The 21,030-nt window shown below is 34.9% G+C and overlaps 1 protein-coding gene and 1 pseudogene across 8 annotated transcripts in view; one reads left to right on the forward strand and one right to left on the reverse strand.

Annotated features, from left to right (window-relative positions):
- Ptprk (protein tyrosine phosphatase receptor type K) overlaps positions 1-21,030 on the forward strand; it is a 547,068-nt gene that overhangs the window by 389,865 nt on the left and 136,173 nt on the right. The gene's annotated exons all lie outside the window — the stretch shown is intronic.
- On the reverse strand, positions 17,517-19,754 carry LOC124988421 (BUB3-interacting and GLEBS motif-containing protein ZNF207-like; annotated as a pseudogene).

The raw sequence follows: 21,030 nt of genomic DNA on the forward strand, positions 1-21,030 counted from the left end.
GGCTCAGTGTTTTAATTTGGGACATAGCATAAGCTCTTGTTGCATTCAGGAATAAAAATCATATTTTCATGTTTCACTAGAGCATTAGATTTGTTTTCAGATATGCCTACCAGTGTGACATCAATATTTTCCTCTAAAAACAGAGAAAGCCATTGTATTGAAATAGAATTAACCTTGCAATAATTGTGTCATTTGTCCCACTATTCAGTGTTCTTAAGAAATTTTTTTCTGTTCCTCAAAATTAAATACAGTGATCTTGGGACCCTGATGTGATAGATTTAGACTCTTCTGTAAATTGAATATATTGCAGAAATTTTATTCTTTGAGTATGCCACTTCAAGTCATTGAAATGGTCTTTAGTAGCATGACCAATATCAGCAAGAAATGTGTTGATCTCCACCTTTATTTTGAAACACATGTGAGTTTGTTAACCTTGATAGCATACTTCTGATTGTGAAAGTCTTGTATTCACTGCAGTTCTTTCCTCAGTGTGCTGAAACTATAAGATGATTATATTCACAATTTTTATTATTTCAACACTGAATCCAGATCAAGGAGTATTATGCTTGACTCTTTGGCTGTTCTTAAATGAAAAAAATATATGTATTGACATTCGAGTTTTATTTAATTCTCTTTCAAAGTGCCAGCTTTCCCTTCTGCATACATATCTGTGTTCCTTTGGTGATGCCTCCCCTGCCTCTTCCCTGCATCAGTAGTCCTGGTTCTCAGGGATGACTGGTATTGAAAGTTGTGGAAACTTTTACTTATTCCACACATCCATCAAGAGCAGGTCCTCTGAGCATCAGTGGCTTATTCAACTGTTAAATAAAATGTCTGCAACTACTTCCAGGAGACAAGCATTTGCACATTGTGTAATTCTTCCATGTTGGCAGTCTGCAGTGTTGAACAGTGTTCATTGAGGTAGACACTTTGCCAATAGTTTTTCCCTGAATTTTTGAGTGCATAATAATTATCATTAATTTTCTCAGTGACCTTACAAGCCTCTCACAAATAATGTGGATATATGTGTTTTCGATTCTAGGAGAAATAGTTCGAAGTCTCTGTTTTTCATCCTTGCTCATTTTTGGTGACTAAAGTTATCAATTTCACCATGGAAAACATTACTTTTCACGTATTCTATAAAAACATGTTTGGTTTACACAGAGTTTATTCAACTTGTTTTGAAACTCATGAAAATGTGTTGATGGATTCGAGCCACTATTTGAAAATATTTTATTACAGACTATACACTGAGATCCAGAAATGAATGGGTCATTGATGTGAGAATATCCAAGTGTCAAGTATTTAGCTGCATTTTCTTCCTATCTTTTATCACTGCTTGTGTGAGCATAGACTCATATTATGTTTTGACATTTTATGTTAATTTGTCACTTAAGGTTTTGTTTATTACATTAAAGACCTGGCCATGTTTATCACTATTTTTGGATTTTGATGGCCCAATCCTAAGACATTGATACATTTTTAATTGTTGCTACATGGTAATAAAGCAGTAACAATTTAGAAAGCACAATTAATAAATGTAAATAATACACACAGCCGAAAAATAAGATCGATGAGACAAGTGGACCAGCAGGTGCAAGCCATTAATAATGTAATAATTATTAAGAACATAAGTGGGTTACATTGAAAATCACAATTAATCTTAGTTTCAGATTTCTGAAACATTTGAAAAAGAGCAAGGATGGAAATCATGGAGCACATTTAGAAGGCTGATGTGGTTGTTCATTTCAACTTAATTCTGATGATGATTCTGTCATACCAGTATAAATTAAATGTAACTATTGGCACATACGAGTGATTTTAACTTTCTTTAATGTTCTAGTATATTTTAATCATTTTCTATGTATTTGAAGGGAATCTTTATGGTCCCTCAAAAATCCAGTGTGTTGAAGCCCTGGTCCCCAATGTAATGATACTTTGACGTTGGGCCTCTGGGAGATAATTAGGTGATATGAGATCATGAGGATTTTTTTTATATCTGTCAAAATTGGATTGGAATTCTGCTAAATCTCCCGTTAGTTACATTTTCTTTTTCTGTAAAGTCAAAGGGAGGGTACTTGCCTTTCAGAGTGTGTGTCAACATCAAAAGAAATAATATGCTTAAAGTTTCTTCCATAGCATGCATTACATGAGTTAGATGCCTCTACCTTTTTTTTTTATCTCTATTTACTTGGTAATTATATTAAAGAGTTACAAAATTTTTCATCTTTTGTTATTTTATTGATCTTTATCAACTTTTAATTATTTGGCTACTTTTGATTCACTAGAATAACTGAATCAGCTCATCATTTTAGCACTATGGAGAATTTCTGAACTTATTTTTAAGCAATGTTGACACTAAAATAATTTCTGCAGCCAAGAATGTGCTTGGAAATAAATAATTTCGAGTGATTTTTTTAAACGATTTTTTATGGAAAGTACAAAAATCTGAGGACCTAATAAACATTACTTTATGAATTTTTGAAAACTGAATTTAATTTAAAGAAATATTCACATACTTTTTGGTTTTAAGGTTTTATTTCAATGTCGAAGCAGTGAAGAGATCTTTTTCATATCCACTTGAAATTAAAGGAAAATTGCCATAATGAGTTTGTTGACAAAGGCAAAAGCATACAATTGTGTCAAAGAGAAAATTGAGGACTCCTGTGGTACAGTCCCTAGCATGTGCCTCTGTAAGGGACTGCTGTCTTGTTCAGCAGGAGTTGCCATCCCAATTATAGGCCTCAGTGTGAGCCTTTGCCCAATGATGCCAATCCACAGTGAAAGAATCAGGTTTTCTACTGGAGAAGTTTAAATATCCTCATTTCCAAATTGTTGACAGAATTATGATTTAACACAAACGTTTTGTTACATTTTTAAAATAACTGCAATGGAATGGTACATGTATAACACAAGAGAAATTGATATACTATTAACCCTTTTCATTTTTGTTTAAATTTTTGATAAAAATAATCACTGTTTTATTTAAAATTATATTTTTACTTGAATATGAATAATGTTTAAAGATATTGAATAAAGACCGTTTACTTCTCCATCACTTTTGCATTGTACAAGGCTCAAAAACTTAATATACCCTTCTGTTGTAGGGGAAATGTTTCAGAATGTTTCCAAAATATGTATTTGTTTCTGGTGTACTTTAGTATTTGGTGAACCAGAGGAATGACTTATATTTCTCCCTTTAAAAATGTATGCATTCACAAAACAAATAAATAGATGAAACTGTCATACTCCAATTGCTAAGTACTATTTTTTTTTATGATTTACCTAAGACCCTCCATTTTTGCTATAAATGTTTCCTAAAAGCAAATAGACAAAACATACTAGCAAGTCATCAATAGTCTTTATTGATGAAGTATAATTACATATATTAACTTAATTGGGTCTGTTTATCTATAAATTTCTGAATTTAATATTCTTTATTCAATACACATTCAATTTAATTTGGAACAGTTCAAAAATTAAAACTATGTAACTATTTCTTTTACCTCAGTTTGAAAGAATTCATAAAGTAATTTTTATGCCCTCTATTTTTTGTACTTACCAAACTTTTATTACATATGCAGAACATATACTCTAATATTGTAAGACTGCATTACAAAATATTGGAATATTATAAATAGCTATAGTTTGATCATGATATTTGGTGCTAGAAATGTGCTCTGCTCCCACTCTTACAAGATAAACAACAAAAAGTTTTACAAGATTCTCCCTATAGCTTTTACATTCAATATGAGAATTCTTGAAATATTTAGTGCTAACATCTAATGATATACTGAAAACTTCACTTGTAGAAAAAAAGACAGTTTGCATTCATGTATGAAAATGAGTGGGTATGCCCAAGGGATTTAGTTTAGTAGAAAAGTTTTGTGATCAGTGGCATAACTTACTCTTTTGTAAAGTTTTCTATTTGTTAGATTTCTGTTAGATGTTAGTGCTGTTTTTATTTCAAGTTAGATGTTTTCCCTAGTATTCAATACACATATTCTTCAGAGACTTGAAATGGGCAGAATAATACAGAAAGTCATGCTTTTTTTCCTCAAAATTATTTTGCTTGACATTTCAAAAACTAAAAATTAATGCTCATGCCATCCTCCTGGGGAACAGAATGGATAAATAGCCCAAATGACATATCATTCATTGAGTTTGGAGAAAGAAAATGAAAAAAAGGAAAGAAAAAGAAAAAACTCTTCCCAAGCCCTTCAAGGACTTTATTCTCATAAATCATAATGCTGAGCCATTAGTAATCTTAATTGTTGATGAACACAAATATATGACATAATAAAATTCATAGCCATATTTTATTCATAATGTATTCCAGGTACTTTTCTAAGTACTTCATATGTAGCGTCTTAAGTATTTTCTATGTAGCATCTTATGTTCTTTCTGGTAAAACTCTCGAAGGAAGGTACTGTTTTCTTTATTTTATGAATTTGGAATTGGTGTGCATATATGTTAAATAATTTGCACTTAAGTTACCTGCAGTCTGATTCCACAACCTATTCCCTTTGTTCATATGAATATATGGTCTTCTCAACAATGGGGTACTCTAGCCTCCTGGTGTGGCTATACTTGGTAAAATAAAATGTTTTTGTCGTGTAGAAACATGTAGAGTCCTGGAAACTTGTTTTAAGCCACTGTAATAATCAAGCCAGTAAAAAGTAAAAGTAGTGCACAAAGGAACACCAGCCCAGGAATCAGAGAGGATGATTGACAGTAAACTCATAGTAAAACATTAATGACACAGGCTCTAATTAAAGAACTAACTCTTTAGGTCTCTATGCAAATGGAAAAGAAGTTTAATGTGCATTTAATGGCACCGTATGTTCATAGTGTAATCTAAAGCAAAATCAATTGTTTATGAATTAAACTCTATTTATGCAGGATATCTAATTTGTAAGCTGGAATATCAAGTAATTTAAGGCACCAAAGGTCTGTCTTCCCATGCTGTGAAATAGCATCCATCGACTTCATTGTATTTTTTCCTCTATCTTGATGAGGTTTATTTTGATATTTTATGTTCAAAGCCCTTAGATTTCATAACACATCCTTTAGGGTAGAATTGCTTAAAGTTAATATATTCATTGCTTTTTTTCCCTATGCTTAGCACTGAATAAAAAATAAGTGAAGTAGTAAATATGTTCCTTGCCCTGAAGAAACTTGCTCTTTTAGTTGAGAAAATAAGAAAAGTACTTGAAAGATCAAAACAATAGAAGGTAGTTCAAAATGAATTATCACTAATCTGGTCTGTTTTTCATGATAGATAAAATGTTTTAAGTACCCTATAAATTTCCATCTTTAAGTGTATGCTTCCTTCTTTTCAAAGATTTTCCATCTTACTTTTCAAAAGGTCTGTGGTAAACTTTTCCTGTTCCCTAATTTGAGTTGGACCAGTAATTTTTGTTATTCACAATTAAATATTTCTTTGTTTCTTAAGCTTTCAAAGCTGTTTCAGGAAGATGAGTCTGGTCAGTTGTTTAAATCTCATAACTAAATTCAGCCACAGAATTTCATTGGTGGCTTTTCTGTTATTAAAGTACAATCTTCAATCAGCAAAAACGTGACGCTTTCTCATTTTCTGCCAGGAACCTGCTGTCTGTAGAAGATGCAAGGATTCAGTAATTCATATCATGATCCAATCAGTCATTTCCCAGCCCAAATATTCACTGAACAATAATTGTATACCAAGCATTTTAGTTTGTGAAGATATAAAATATTAAAGATGAGTAGGTAAATATAAGTGGTAGTAAATGATGACAAATGCTAGGGAGAAAAAGAAGTAAATGGATAGATTTTAAAAGAGATGGTCAAGGAGAGCATCATTCAGGTGATATTTGAGTAAAGCCCTGCAGGAAGTGAAAGAGTGACACCTGTGGTCTTCTAGTAGAAGAACGTTCTCAACGGGGAGAAGAGCAAGTGCAGAGGACCTGCCTGAGGGAGGAAATGTGGATGGCATGTTGGAGTGTCATGAGCAAGGCTGGTGGGGTGAGAGGCAGAATGTGTAGGACCTGGAAACTCATTGGGAGGACTTTCCCTTCCAGCCTGATTTGTGTAGGCAAGTTTGTCAGGATTCTCCTGACAACTGCAACCAGGAGCCAAAGAAAAAGCAAATTGCATTCCAATTAGGCAGATTGACTAACTGCTATCCCAGGTGATAATGGCTAAGATTTAAAAAAAAAAAAAAAATAGCAGTGGTAGCATTCATGTTTACATGGTCAAATTCTAAACAGAGGTTAGAGGTTGAAAAGAACTGACTGATGAAATGATGTAAGGATGAGATGAAGGAAAGCTTTTGGGTAAGTCCAAGTTTTCAGCCTTGAAAAGCTGGAATATTTGGAGCTGTTTTTCTGTGATGGAGAAGACTGTTCCAGAAACAGTCTATGGAATAGCACTAGCCCAGATTTGGATATTTTTGTTTGACCCCTATTAGACAACCATGTTGAGATGTTTGGTAAGCAACTCTGAGTCTAGGGTTGAGGCAGAAGTCCAGCTAAAGAGTAAGGTTTGAAGCGCTCACCTTCTCCATGCATGCTTTGTTTCATTTGTAATGAAAGAATAGAGCTGTAAAGAATTACTGACAGTGAGGATGGAAGTTCTTCCCTGTCTAAACTCTGTGTGAGATTTCCTTGCAGCCCTGTTATTTTGGAATGCCCTCCCCAATAAAAACACCCAGTTGTCATTTGGAAAAGATCTTGATGGTTATGTCTGTGGTGAAGAATGTTATTTTTCCTATCATAAGAGCTTAAATGTCATGTACCTCTTTGTCCCAACAGTGTTTTATTCTGACCACATGAAAAATAGAACTTATCAGTTCGTGGGTCTGTGCCTTCATCAGTTGTAAGTTGGGCAAGAGAAATAGTTGTGCCTTCATCTACCTTTGAATTCTGTTGTACTCAGTGTTGTGCTGCATGACCAAAAGCCCCAACAAGAACAATGTAGAGGAGGAAACATTTACTTTGGCTCACCATTTCAGAGGTTCAGTCCATGGTTGGCTGACTCCATACATTAAGGCCTGAGTGAGGAAGAATATCATGGTGGGAAGCAGCTCAGATAATGGCAACCAGGAAGCTCAGAGCTCAGCCAACCAGGGACAAAATATAAACCCCAAAGGCACATCCACAGTGACACTTTACCTGCCTAAATCTACCACCCAGTTAATACATTCAATTGAATTAATTCACTAATTAGGTTGCAGGTTTCATAATCTAATCATTTTACCTCTGAACAGCTTTACTTTGTTTCACATTTGAGATTTTGGGGGACACCTCATAGCCAAACCTTAACAAATCCTAAGCAAATAGTCTGCCCTATTTAAAAACCCATTTGTCTGGTCCATTTGTATTTACTTGGAAAATATTTGATGAAGATAATTGTTCTTGATACTTAAGTGTCTAATAGAAACTGATCTTGGAGTTTATTCTGTTTTTAAAAAATCTATATATTGCAAATGTATTTGCTTATTAATTATTTTAATGCTTTATTGAGCATTGCTTTTTCACAGCTTAGTTTATATGAATTATTTCTCTCTATACAGGGCATATTTTCTGATTTCAAGTTTACACATGAATATAGGAAACTGAGCACACAGACACAAAATGAGTAGATAACATTAGGCATTAAATTACTTAATGGAAGTACAGATGAGAATTAGTGCTCACTTATTGCATTGTCAGGCTTCTTAGCTTTCATTGTGGGAATAGTGTACTTTTAACTGAACACTGAAATAGTTCAAACAGGAAGATCTACTGGAGAATGTATTCTAATTAGATGATGAAATGGACAGTGGTACTTACATTGGCCAGTGTTACATTAGCTTTGGTATCTGATGAATAGATTGACAGGAATGTAGGGCAGTGGATGAGATAGCTGAAATAAAGTAGACATTATGTTTTAGTTCTTTGGGTTCTAGGACAGGGAGTTAGGTTTTATTTTTTCAGAATAGGAAACCTCCAAAATGTGTTGAGTGGAGGAGTTATTTAATCAAAGCTGTGCCTTGCAAGGTCCTGGTGAAGAATGCGCTAGAAATACTGAGAGTAGCAAGAATTCATTATAGTTCAAGGGAGTAAAAATTAGGGTTTGAATTTAAGAGTTACCAAAGAATGCTAGTGCTTTTAAGAACTGATGTAGTAAATAGAGCTGGCACAGATGAAGAACTATTCGGGGAACAGAGCAGCCAATGATGTCTTCAAAATTTTAGTCTGGGGACTGAAACCCTTAAGAGAAGTTGGAAAGTTAGAATGAGGCATTTATGGGAAGAAGATAATGAATCTTGTTTTAAATGATATAGTGTGTTAGCATCCAGATGGAAATCTACAGGCTGTTAGGAAATTAGAGCCAGATTCAAGAAATGGGTTGGAACTGGCAATACAGATTTGGATGTGGAAAGAATGTGATTACTAAAGTAGCATATGTACAGAACAAACATAAAATAATTCCGGTGCTTTTATACTTTACACCTGCCTCCCTTGTTTACTGTTCTTCTGACAATATTTGCAGGAATTAGGAACATAGTATTTCAAACTGTAGTTTTACCAGGACATTTGAGGAAATAAATCAGTCTTCTAGGTTGTCTTTTTTTTTTTTCCGGTAGCACTGGTGATTGAACCCAAGGGCGCTCTACATACATCCCCACCCCTTTTTACTTTTTTATTTGAAGGCAGGGTCTCACTGAGTTGCCCTGACTGGGTTTGAACTTGGGATTCTCCTGCCTCAGCTTCCCAAGAACCTGGATGTGTGTCTCTGCACCCAGCCGAGGTTGTCATTTCCGTGCATTGTCTGCATTCTATTCCTGTGGAACTCTTTGAACACTCTAATAGATCTTAGCAGAAAAATACCTTGCATCAAATACCTTGCATCAAATATTGACTGATATGTTAATTTTTTTCTTATATACTTAAGTGGATTTAATTTTCCATCAAGGCCAATATAAATAATAATGGAACATTTAACTAATCCTACAGACTGACTGGAGGCAGTGATGCTCTCAAACATATTTTTGAGTATTGTTTCAAGGATAAATGAATGCTGCAGGATGCACATCAGATGAACCACCTTTATTTCTGGCATATGCCTTATCATATAAAACTTATACAGATCTAAGACATAATCAACTTGAATCATAAGATATTTCTGAAGGAAAAAAAAGGTGCACTAATATTCAAAAAATCCATAATATAAAATGAAAGAGAAAAGTAAGATTTTGATGTTGAAAATATTAGTCTACCCTAATGTTTATTGAGTCTATAGATATTCACTAATGTTTTTCTGGACAATCTGAGACCTTAAAATAGTGTGCATAAAATATATGATAGCACTTTAATTGTTTAATGTCCTGGTTGACAGCATTCATAAACCAGATTTGGTTATGAATTTTATAGTCACGAGGTTATTTGCTAACTTTAAAATGACCATATTTATTCCGGTAATTAAAAAAAATCATCGTCATTCCTTTATCTCAAGAGAGATTGTGAATCTTCAGTTTTAATATAGGCTCAGATTTGCCAGGTAGAACGAGTCAAGGAGTTCATTATTCTTATCTCTGTCAATTTCCTAATTTACAAATGAGCTGAAGCAATTAATCCTTGCAAGTTGCCTGTATTAATTATAGTCCTAGGCAGGTTTCCTAGCAGTTTTGTAATTCCTTTTGTCACATTTTCCCTGTGTTTACCCTCTCAGCTTGATGCTTGTTGACGTGCTGATTCATGTTTTAGTGCACTGGATGGGTTTTATTCATCTAGAGGAATGAGTATAAAGAGGTCACACCTTATAATCACACTAGTCGCATTTCTAGTATGTGCAGGCCATATATCTCCTTTTAATTTAATCTCTGAAAAATGTACAGGGATTTCTGCAGCTAAGCTGTATAAATCGATAAAATTTATAATCAAGGCTGTCTAATCTCTAAACCTAATATAAAACTTCGCAAGTATTGATTACATGTGAAGGATTCGCAAGCTGTTAATCATGCATGAAAGTGTAGAATAAATGGCGGCTTCAGAAAAGGAAATAGACAAATAATCATCATCCTTGCAGTCCTTATCTTTCTTCTTGTTCCCCTGAAGCAAGCATGATACCAGGCACTTGCATTTTATAAAATCAAATGGCGTGTTGAAGTATATCAGTAGCCGTGATCACTTTTGCAACTTACATGGTATAGCTTGCTTCTGTTATACTTTAGAAGCTTTCCCTTTTCTTCAGATATGTGAGCAAAAGCCATTCAGTCTATTTAATAAGTTTCTAGAAGGAATGAAATGAAGACCTGTATAAAAGTAATAAAATCATAATCTTTCTAAGGAGCAAAATGCAAGCTATGTTCTTGGAATATCATGGTAATGTAATTCTTATTGTTAATTTTTGGATTTGGGGAGGAGAGTCCCATATCATAAGAGAGCCTCACTTAAAGTCCTCCTCACATTTCATTAAATAATTTTCTTTATAATGATTTTCTTAATTTGAATGGACTGACTGACTTGTTCAAGGACAGATATAAAATGTTTTCAAAGAGTTGTATAGTTGAAAAAAAGGTATTATTTTGCATCTAAGCACTGCTAAGAGTTGTTTGAATGAAAAGACATAGAAATTATTTTTTCAGTCTGGTACAGTGTCATATGCCTATAATCCCAGGGGCTTGGGAGGCTGAGGCAGGAGTATCACAAGTTCAAAATCAGCCTCAGCCTTAAGTAACTCATCCAGACCCTGTCTCTAAATAAAATTTAAAAAGTGGGTTGGGATGTGGCTCATGATTAAGTGCCCCAGGTCCAATCCCTGGTACCAAAAAAAAAAAAAAAGGTATATTTTTTCTCTCAGTCCTGTCCATTCATAAGTAAAGAAATTTAAACCACATTGCAGATTGACTTTTACATACACCTGCAAACCCGTATTGATATAAAAATGAAAATGCTTTAACAAATGATATGTTGCAATGGTGGAACAATTTACTGGTAAACAGCTTTCTGAATTGTTATACATTAGTAGAAGGTATTGATGAGTCTTATTGATCATAGAATTGCTATTACATTCTAACACATATTAGTCTTTGTGAAAAAATTAACTACCCTTCAAAGAATATTTAGAAAATACAGACAAAAAATACATGCATTAAGAAATTGTGTTTTAAAGCAAAAAACAGACAAAACAGTGTCTGCCATATGCCAGTACTTAGTAAATATTTCTTATTATTAAATACAGAATATTAAATAAGCTCATGGCAGCTTAGCATAACCCTTTAGTAGAGAAAAAAATGATTTAGATCATTGTACTCTTCTGTGTAGATATCTTCTGTGTAGACATAAACTTCATGTAAATACTAAGATAATTTATAGTGTATTAAATGAAGGATTTTGGCATAACTGCTGCATCAGTCTCGTCGGTGGCACAGAGTAAACACATGTGGTTGATACTTATGGGGTGTTTGGCGAGAGCCTCTGATGATCTCGGTTGGCTTACAGATCTGGTGGGTGACGGTTGGTTTGCAGATGCTGGCACAACTGTAGCAACTTAGCCCTGTGCCACGTGTGGCTCACATTCTAGTAGGTATGTGAACAAGCAAGAGAGCATAGAACTTTTTGAGACATTGGACAGAAACTAGCTCACTTACCTTTGCCTCGTTCTATTAAGCAAATAATTACAAGGAAAGGCCAAAATCACAGGATGGGGAAATAGTTCCATTTCCTTGATGTGACCAATTGCAAAGTTACATGGCTAACAGTGTGAATACAAAAAGAAATGAATTGGAGTCATCCTAAATCCCACAGAAGACACCTGGATTTTTACATTGTCTTCATTAGCTCTAGAGCTTAAAACACGTTGAAAGCATCTGCTTTATTATTCCTAAGGTTAAATTAGCCAAGCAGATACTGTGTATAGGCCAACACTACTTGGGATACAAAATATTTATCTCATTTTTCAAAACAAACTAAGATATGGGTAATTTATTGATTGATTAAATGACTGATTGGATTGAAGGGATTTAAGAAAGCATTTAAAATGTTCTTTACAAATTTTATCATCACTGAAGTCACCTTACATGTTATGCTACATATTATGAAGTTTTACATATTATATTTTAAAGGATTACATACAAATTCTCTATCATTTTTGTGTCTATAATTTAATGCTGTTGCTAAATAAGTTTAAGAAAAGTAAAACTTGCTTCTGCAGATGTAGAATATTCTCTTGTTTACTTCTATTAATTAAGAAAATTTCTTTATTTTCTATGTTCTACTAGCATGGACAATATCTTGTTTTATTTAAATAACACATAATTTTAATCTGTAATCAGATTAATAAAAGTGAACTCATTGATTATAATCATGTGTTTCCTCCAACACACTCTAATATTATTACATAAAAATATAACTAAGAAACATTAAAAGGTCCCCAATTTTCAGCTGCCCATACGTTGAGAATTATGTCTCATGAGAAGACATGCATTGGAAGTATTCCTTGCAACAAGAATCATGTTTTTCTTTGTCTTGTTCCTTTTTCATTTCTTATGTCACTTTGGTAATATTATTCTTTAAAAATCAAACTATTTCCTTGGCATTATTGTACAGAGACTCCACATTCATTTTATTAGAATTATCTGCTGAACTTCAGGAAGACCCTAGAGAGTAGTGGCAATGACTTGCTTTGGCTTAATGTAATGATGTCCTTAGTATGGTTCTGATGGCACTGGGTAAATATTACTGGAACTCTGCGGGAAAGCTGAGTGAGCCATGCACCCTCTGTCGCTGAACATCCCCCGAGTCCAAGCATGTCACTTCAGCAACTCAGCCAGAAAGCCAAAAGAACTGACAGTTGGCTTGTGATTATTCCTGGTCCTGAGGCTCCCTCATGTTACAGTAGTAATCAAGTCATCTCGTCAGCTTACCATTAACTCAATTTGACCCCTGGGAGCATGGATGAAGTCTATTTGGCATTACTAATGATGCCATAACGTTGAAAAGATGTGAAATGTAAAACCTTGATCAGCCTCAATCCCACCATGAGAAAAGAATAAAAATACAAAGCACCTAAAGGTAAAAGGCAGCACCTTCCAAAGATCTGAAGCTGTTCTTTTCCCAAGGTATGGCACCATTTTCCCACCATGTATTTATTTGTTGAAATTCACACGTGTTCAGAAATTTTACCTCAATTCTTTTCTATTTTGCACTAGCAAATATTTTTTCTGGCAGCCAGAAAATTCACTTCCCTTGCATTTGTTTCGATAAATGGAATGGAAATTGTGTTTTTTTGCAGTCAGCTGCGAAGATTTCTGATGAAAAGACAGCCAGGAGCAAGACGCTCCTGTCATGCTTCAGTGTTCTTAGTTTGTGTACATCTTTGACAAGATCTTCCTTTTTTTCTTAGCTCGTGCTTTGGGATATCTTCTATTTTTCTCTGACTGACAGCTGGATAATAAGTTTTATCATTAAAAACTGATTTGAGGGAAATATGATCCCTGCCCTCCTTTCTCTTGTAGCTGCTAAAGCTTTTATTTTCACAACTCTTTCAGAATAACTGGAGATTATCACTACAAAAGGACATGGATATTGACCTATCCTGTCACGTGTTGTTTATCAACCAAAAAAATAAAACAAATTCTTTTATCCATTATCTGGAAGTACTTATTAAATCTTCTGCTATTGAGAGGTGACTCGGAGTCAAAGGCACTGTCCATGCTGCCTTTACTTTTTTTAACCTTTGGAGAATTATCAAGTAGTTCTTCATTTCCCTATCAGGTTGGGTTAAATATTTGACTTACAAGTTATTATAAGCATAAATTCCATGCTTCATCTATTTAGAATTTAAGTAAAGGGATCAATATGCCACTTCTTTATTTACTTACTAATTATGTACTAATGGCTAAAGATCTGAATGAAAAATTTCTCTTCCTTTTTTTTTTTTTTTTGTCATCTTGATTTCACTTTGGCTTATCTCACTATGCCCTCTAAGAAATAGGAGAGTAAAAGGTTAAAAAGAATTGAGAAAAGCTAGTAAACCTTGCTGATCAACATTTGGCAGAGATAACCCCATCTAATGCTGACATTTATCATTCTGTGTGTGTGTGTTTTTAATTTAGTAGGTAAGTGTTTTCCTAGGATTTGCTGGAAAAGAATAAGTGGAAGAGAACCTCATGCCACTTTCCTTCAACATATGTTTACAGGACACATAAGAAGAGAGCTAGAGAGTCATCAGCAAAGGAGTAGAATGAGAAAAGGACTAGATTTCTTCTAGTTCCAGTTCTCTGGCCTGAAAGTTCCCTCTGCCCCTCCCACCCTGTTCTTCAAGTGTGATATGTCACAACACATGCAGCTTCTTAATTCCTCTGCTCAGTTCTCATGTCTTAGACTTTGCCCAGTCTGAACTTCCTGGTCAATGATTTAGGAGAAAGTTGGATAAATGTGTGTACTGAACACAGATTCCCAAACAACTGGAAGCATCAGAGAAAGCTTGACTTCAAGGTGTATATTTTACAATCTTTACCTTTGAGTTGTTCCTGACTCACGAATCTCCAACCTGAAGTTAAGTTATTGCTCATGTTCTCTCTCCTATATGAGTCAGCATTATGGTACAGAATAAAGAAACAATGTAGGTGAGTTCTACAAAATACTTTCATGCTCCCTAGTTTGAATTCTTACTTTTTATTAAGCGGTTCTTTTGTTCTTTCCTTTTGAAACACACTCACACAACTATATTGACATCTTTAGCAATATATATATTTCCCTCTGGTAGCAGAAGGGGTGCAATGGTAAGAAAATATAGCTAACCCATGTTTAATACAGGTTAGGGTAATAAATCTTAAAATATATAGTAGAAGCAAAACATTATAGAAAAAAATGCAAGACTAATTTAATAGAAAGAAACAAAATTTAAGCTGAGGTCAGAACTAGTCTTCATAGCCTTCTGAATGAGGATTCTGACATTAACTGTTCACAGAATTTCCTCCAGTTACTATTGTAGATCTATATGTCCATATGTAAATATATGGATATTTATCTATATTTGGATATATAGATAAGCTCTTCTCTTAATCCTATGTTATAATCTCCTAACATTTTCCTAAATAAAGAATGAAACCATTCAAGATGTTTTCTCTCACATATGAAAATTAATTTGGGTTTTCAGCCCTAGAGATTCAGATTCCATGTGTTTGATGTATCCAGTGCCATTCATAACACACAACATTCCCAATATTTGAGAAGACAAGTACATGGAGTATAATTATGGACAGTTTACCACTCTGAGCCTCAGTGTTTTTTCAAAATGTTTATTCAGGGACTTTATTAGATCAATCTCAATCTAGTAACTGAAGTTATAAATATTTTTTAAAAATTATTTTAATATTACTGAAATAACTACTTAATTAGCATAATCACTTTAATTGAATATATAATTAAGAGATTAGACTGCATGGTTTTCATGGTTCCTTGATCCCTTATTGATGAAATATGAGAGACAGCTACAGAGTAGTGGTAGAACTATAGAGAAAATTTAGCCGCAAATATAATAGATTGAATTTCTTAGCTATGAAAAATACCTAAGTGTATGAGAGTAAACGGACTGTTAAATTCACATCCTAAAGCAATGTGAATGCATCACATGTGCTTAAAGCTATTTGGTGATGTCCTGTTTCTTCTGTGTCTGCTTGTGTGGTAAAGAGTGCCAGGAATAGAAGAGACTATCGGTGGGGAATGCCACTGTAGTGGAGGCACAAATAACATTCTAGAAACTGTCTAAGAGGACCTGTAAAATGTGGCTCAGATGTTAGCCTGGGATGGCCCCTGACAGGATCCACTCTGTGTAAGAAGGGATGCTGACCTAACAGTCTAAAGATCTGGTTTCTGATACTGATGTCTATTGTTGAATTAATAGGTCTCTAGAAAAATCGACTGACTTCCCTTAGAATTCTTTTTTTTTTGTCCATCTATATGGGGCAGGGTAGAATTAAATTAAAGTAGGCCAACTCTCTCTGCCTCTCAGTTGAATTTGTAACGTGACAGGTATTTAAGAACCTCTTCCCTTTCCCACTCACAGGTTCACTCTTCTGCTCTCTGGTAAGCACTGTCTGTTACTCTTTCTCTCCATTACTGTTCTCCCCCCTCCATTTCTTCCCCTCCTTTTCCTTTTTCTTCTTCCTCTCTCTTCTTCTGCTCCCAGTCATCTTCCCTCTTGTTCTTCCTCTTTTCTCTGAGATGGACACTGCCTTAGACCTCTTTTTTTCCCCAGAATGCTCTACAAGTTATTTAACACAGATATGAGTCTAAATATACCTTGTATGCTTTGCTTCCTAGACTAGGACACTGATCTTTGTATTCTTAGGTTCTAGTACACATCCTGGTGGTCACCAAAGAGCAATAAGTAAATAATACTGAATTCTTGGGTCATTTCATCTCTCAGTCTGTGTCTCTTCTTGATTTCTCTCTTTCCTTTAAGAGCACCATGATTTTCTCAACTGTTCAGTCTGAATATATTGACTATATTGTATCCATTCACATAGTTCAAATCCAAGTAGCCATCAAGTGTTTTGATTTTTCTTCTACATCAGTCCCACCTAGTCTGTCTATTCCTGCTCTTTCCCTTCTGACTTAACCCCTGATTCTCCCCTAACACAATGAAATCTTTTGATTTCTCTACCTCAGTGTCTCCACACTTAACAGCCTCCAGATTATTCTTTCAAAAGCAACTATTTGACTATTAATTTCCTTCTGAGACACCCTCAGTGACTTCCCATAATCTATCAGATCATCAAGTTCACCCTCTTTTAAAAATTTTTGTATGTTTTAGGTAGACACAATACCTTTACTTTTATTTTTATGTCTTTTGCCTTGGTAACTATGAATTTTATTATGTGGACATCTACCGTAGCATGCGTCTGTACAAACCTTTCAGGCAGTGGTCCACAGCTGGGTTATGAATAAAAAGTCATGAATTTTTCTTTCATTTTGTTACGAGGAAGTTTGACAGTACAGAAAGTCATATGATCTTTCGATCTTTTGTGGGTCAAATTTCAAGGGTCAATAAACCCCACAACATGAGGAATTCTAAATATATTAAATATTGTTATACATTCAGACTTCCAATGTACAGGTACTTGGAAACAGTTACAGCCTTCACCAAGCTAGGTTGGGGACATGAAGTCCAACAGCATCTGAAATGCTGTGAAGTCATAACTTTACAAATAGCAATGTAAGCTTGCAGAACTTGCCTTTATTAAGGTGGTATGTTCACGTAATTCCAACACCTTCACAATTTAACGAATCAAATTTACTGTACTTCACTTCTAAAAACCTAGATGAAACATGAAAAAGAAGCCATACAGTATAAATTGCAACTTCAGGAAAAGTTCCTGCTTTGTTATTCCAAATAACTTTTCCCATGTAAAATAAATGTCCAATAGTTCTTGATGATGTTTGTTAAAGTCCAATGGAGCCTTATTGATGGAAGTTTGGCTTTATAAACAGTGCAAGCTGAGAAAAGGTTTGATCTCCAAACCTATTAAACTGAATGAAGCAAGATCAGTAACGGCCACCTTGCAACATTACAGGGGATCTTATTCCCATTGGAGGTCCAGCAGGCCTGCCTTGGTAAGGGGATACCATTGGTGGTCCCCGTTCATGTGGAGGCATAGCGCATTCACCATGAGGTGGCACTGGGGGAGTCTCGTGCCTTGCTGCTCTGGGATGCCTGGTTGTGGTGGCATATTACCTCCAAGTGGTCTAAGTGGTGGGTTGCCTATCAGGGCCTTTCCTGTCCAAGGAAGATTACACTGATATTTAGGTAACTATGCCCTTCTTTCTTCCAAATATATCCTCATCTGGATGGATCAATGCATGATCGCGCTGGGGTTGTAAGTGTAGCAGGCTTACTTGTTATTGAAGCTGCTGGTTTTGCTGCAGTACTATTTGTTGTACTAGTGGTTAAAGCTGTAGACTGTATATAAACAGGGAATGTTGGCTTTGGGGGTTCTGTAGTTGTTGCAGGGTTACCATTTACAGGCTTGAACTCTGTACCAACGGGTCCTTACCCAGCTGCCTGAGGCTGTCCAGCACTGGGGAAAAGAGGTTTAGTAGCTGGAGGCTGTGGAGAAGGTACTGTTGCTGTTGGTGCAGGTGGTCTACTAAGGATACCTGGTGCTGACACAGCCTGTGCTTAAATCACTGGAGGAATTCCAGGATGTGGAATTGGGGGCGGAGGGAGTGGTGCGGAGAGACTTGGTGGCATACCAGGCATAAGAGGTGGCATTCCTGGCACCAGAGGAGGAACACCTGGCATTAGTGGAGGTGTGCCTGAAAGCTTTTCTGGTGCTCCTAGAAGTGGTGGCAGTCCTGGCTGAGCCATCAGGGGGATAGAACCTTGCTGAGGTTGAACAGGCTGTGGTTGAAATGAAGTTGAGGCTACAGAGTCATCATCATATTCTTCAGAATCATCTTGTTGCTTCTTTTCTTGACTCTCCTGGGTTTTCTGCTCAGGAAGTTGCCGTCTTTCACCCATGTCTTTTTCTGGAATACCTTCCATACCGTATATTTCCAATTCTATGTCTGTTCTCCCAGGTATTGCATTTGGTGCAGAATCTATTCTTTATGCACCTGCACGCAATGAATAGCTAAGCCAGGTCCTATATATAATTTCTGATGACATATATGGCATTTAAAATGCTTTGCCTTTTGGTGGTATATGAGGATCTTTTTGTTATCAAAATCTCTATTACAATACCAGCGTCACGGCTTCAGTTGCTGCTGCTTCTTGTGACTCAGCTGTATTCTACCGACAAATTAAAGGGAGGACAAAAGAAACAGGAAAAACTTGAAATAAGTCGCTGATTTTTTGGACCCTAGGAGCACCATGTCCTCCAGGAAACAAATGGCCGACGCCCTCGTTCCCTTTATTTTATTATTTATTTTTATGCAGTGCAGAGGATTGTACCTTCATATGTACTAGGCAAGTGTTCTGCCATTGAGTTACACCCCAGCCCTCAAGTTCAACCTCTTACCAGAGTTTGCTCAATCTTTGCTACATTTCTCTTACAAGATACAGCAACAAAATGGGCTTACATTGGGTTTTTTTTTCTAATCAGTTTTTTACATTTTTATCCATCTTTTTTATATTTTGATCCTTAAATCCCTGTTTTTGTATTATTTACCCAAATTGTATTTATAGATCTTGCCTCTTTTTACTGACAATATGAATACAATACAAATACAATACAAATATATTCTCCAATTCTCAGGTGGAAGTTATTTCTTCCTCTTGGATTGCCATAGCATTTCCCATTTATATATCACTTATATCAAATATGTACACACACACACACACACACACACACAGAATGAGAGTTTTTTCTTGTTTTAACACCTTAAAGAAAGAAATGGTGAGCTCCTTGAGATCTAATATAGTATTTTGCTTTAGTGCCTTCCATAAGGCTTAGTATTCTTAGTAGACAATCTATTCGATCTAAACATTTTATATGATCACTTGTTGCATTAAGGTTCTTTTATTGTTACGTTTCTCCCCAAGTTTCTGATGAAATTTTTCCCTACAACTCTTTTCAATTTCTTGTTTTTCTTCAAATTCTATTCTAGCAGGAAAGTGAGTGCACTGGAGAAAGTACTGTTATATGAAATCATGTATATGGAATACTCAATAAAAGTTGTAAAATGAAAGTCAAGAAGTCGAAGAGGAGAAAAACATTTGGTAAATCCAAGAACAATGGACCCATTGTGCATTGATGAGAGTGGTCTCCATTGTTTCGCCATTGTGAAGAGTATTTCCATTGCTGTGTTATTATAAGTACTATTTACTGCTCCATGTGCATTTCCCCTTGCTAGGCCATTTCTTTAAAATCATTCAATCCTAAGATACAGCTGATGCCAAGCTTTTATGTAGCAGAGTACTTTCCAAACAATATATTTCTGCTTTCAGTTATTCAATGTCAATTCAAATAATTATTCTTATAGAAAGTTAAAATTTTAGTTTGTGCATTTTACCTTAAAATAAAATGTAGTTATTGGTAAAGCATTAGAAATCTGTGTTAAAGTGAGGAATTTAAGAAATTTTATTTATGGAACAACCTAGGTGCCCTTGAACAGATGAATGAATAAAGAAAACGTGTATATACACAATGGAATATTACTCAGCCATAAAGAAGAATGGAATTATGACATTTACTGGTAAATGGATGAAACTGAAGACTGTCATGCTAAGTGAGATAAACCAGTCTCCCAAATCCAAAGGCCAAATGTTCTCTCTGATACACAGATGCTAACACACAATAAGCCAGGGGAGAGGATAGAGAAGAATAGAAGTTAATTGGCTTAAATATGGGGAAACGTAGGGAAGGGAGGTGTGGGAATAAGAAAGATAGTAGAATGAATCGAATATAACTTTCCTGTGTTCTTAGAATAACTTCACATCATGTACAACCACAAAAAATGGGAAGTAGTCCATGTATGTATGATGTGTCAGAATACATTCTACTGTCATGTATCACAAAACAAATAAAAATTTTAAAAGAAATTTTATTGTTAAGATCTTGATAAAATTTTCCTTGAATGGATTTCATAGTAGTAAAATCATATGAAGTCAATACTGTTTATAAAAACCCATATGCATATTGTTACCCTATGTTAACCCTAATAGAATCCACAGGAGGTAGAAGGTAAAGACCCTATCATATATGGGTTTGTGTATTATATACATACATATATATGTATATATGTATATATATATATACACACACACACTATACACATATATATATACACACACCATATGTATACTATATACTGTAAGTACTACCTATGCATCCATAAATCTACACATATGCATATGTATATAGTATATGTATACATACAAACACACATACACACACACACACATACACACATACATACCACACTTGAGAAGGCTGCACCTCAACAGAAGTTAAAAAAAAATTAAAAGTTACATTCTAATTAGAAAATATAATTATACAGTAACTCTTAATTCTTTATGTATGTGTTAATTCTGTATTTATATTTCTAAATATTGGTG

Source organism: Sciurus carolinensis, chromosome 7 (genome assembly GCF_902686445.1).
Source record: "Sciurus carolinensis chromosome 7, mSciCar1.2, whole genome shotgun sequence".
Classification (NCBI taxonomy): Eukaryota; Metazoa; Chordata; class Mammalia; order Rodentia; family Sciuridae; genus Sciurus; species Sciurus carolinensis.